Source organism: Salmo salar, chromosome ssa29, assembly GCF_905237065.1.
Source record: "Salmo salar chromosome ssa29, Ssal_v3.1, whole genome shotgun sequence".
Lineage (NCBI taxonomy): Eukaryota > Metazoa > Chordata > Actinopteri > Salmoniformes > Salmonidae > Salmo > Salmo salar.
In genome coordinates, this window is record NC_059470.1 from 25,335,893 (window position 1) to 25,338,093 (window position 2,201).

Genomic DNA, 2,201 nt, shown 5'->3' on the forward strand with positions numbered 1-2,201 from the left:
TTTGTGGTTCTTTGTCATTGTGTTATGTAACAGCAATATGATGTTATGATCTTGGTGCACCTTTCTTTAACACTGCAGTCTTATTCACGTTAAACCTCCTGGTCATCCAGATACCTTCTTCTATCCCTGTTCCCTCCAGTGGAAGAACTCTTCTGTTCCCGGTCCAGTCCTGTCAGGTCCTTATGGCAGTGGATTAACAGTATCTATCTGTATATGTTGCCTTTTAGTGTGTGTCAGCTTGGCCTGGGTTCACCATTAACACAATCACCCTTGTGTGTGTGTGTGTGTGTGTGTGTGTGTGTGTGTGTGTGTGTGTGTGTGTGTGTGTGTGTGTGTGTGTGTGTGTGTGTGTGTGTGGCGGTGTGCTGTCAGCTTGGCCTGGGGTCTGCGGACACGAGTCCCCTCCGGCAGGACAAGAGGCCTCTCCACAGGGTCAGCTGCTGGCCCTAAAGACGCCCAGTCACCCGTGACTTAATGCCCCCGGGCGCTATTGTCCCCAGGGCCTGTTGCTTTTACAGCCCCATTCACTCAATTGCCCCCAAGAGGAGGGGCACAAGGCCTGGCGACTTGCCTTCTGCTGGGGCAGCATCAACATTACAGACAAACGCGCACGCAAATATCCACTAGATCAATCTGTTTCTTGTTTGGGCAGGACTTGAGCTATTGTTGCTTTCAGATGGTCTGGACTGGCTTGAGACATGTCAAAGGCTTACTGCCTCTTAATTGGTTGTTGGCATCAGCCTGTAAAGCCTTGTGTTTACTGAGTGTATTGTTTTGGTCCTGCACAGGGCACTCCTTATTGACTTAGCTTGGCCACACATGCACCTGTTGGGTATCAGTACAGACATGTGTATTATACAGATATGTGTACTATACAGACGCGTGTACTATACAGTGTATTGACAGGCATCTATTGTAGTAGTACTGTAGCACATCAATCAATGGGTAAAGCATTTAGTGATTTTAGAGAAGTGTGTTTTACTTCAATTAAATGTATATACTGTTTCAAGTCGTTATGTTGTACAGTGCTCAAACTTTGCTGTGTGTATTGGTGTTCAATGCAGAGAGCTCCAGGAGCAGCAAGGGTCCCCCCCCCCCACGCACACACTGCCACTGCCAGCCTTTGTGTATGCCAGACAGCAGATGGCAGCCATTATAGCACTGACAGGGCAGTCATCTGTCAGGCACCCTGTTGGTATCCTGCTGAACACAGCACACAGCACCACTGAGGGGATGAGACACTTTAGGCGGGAAAAACTAATTGTGTGTGTGTGTTTTGGACCCTTTCTGCTGTAAATAGGTCCTGGTCTCCAGTTCCCCTGTGTATGTTAGTGCTGTGAGGTTAAACAGGCTCACTAATGAACAGCAGTACCTAACTGGTATACTAGAGGAGCCTGCTGCCTGACTACACCTTTAGCAACAAACAACAGATTCACAATGAGGGGTGATACAATACATTGGACTGGGTTGGTCTGTGTCGTTTGCCCTTTCTGAGTGTATCTGAAGTGTAACTGGAGCGTGTGTGTGTATGTGTGTGTGTTTAGTCAAGGGGTCTTGGTTGAATGGGCATGGAAGACAGTGTATGAGGGGTACAGACTGTGTTCACCAGGGGTGGGGCAGGGCTCAGCACTCTCCTGCATAGCATCTGCTGCTCCACAGGTGAGGAGGGGAAAGAACAGGTGTCAGGCAGGTGAACACCCCCCCTCTACACACACACCAGCCCTCTGGGCCTCTAGCCTCTATGAGAGTAGGGCCTTTGTCACTCTGTGTGTAGCTGTCACCGTCCCCACTGGATGTCAACCACAATAATCCACATAGCAAGGCTTTATTCCAGGAGTTAGAGAGAGGCAGAGTTTGACCCTGGATTAAAGATAATTAAAGCACTGATTGAATGAATGAATGGATGAAGGAGAGTAGAGAGAGGAGAGGCCAGTCAGAGGGGGAAAGCTGCTCCTCTCTCAGAGGTGCTAAGCCTTTCTCAGCAGATGGCTGTGGCGGCCAGGCCTCCAGCATCAAACATCCTATATCACATACTAACAAATCAGGAAGATGTGCGAGGGAACACCAAGATGTTGGAAAACTGTTCAGACCATATTTCTGCCTCCATCTCAACAACACAGAGGTTCAGTCATAAATTACAGGACGGCTTTTAACCAGCATTCCCCGTAGTTAGCATTACTGCTTGCTAGTGCCATAATCTC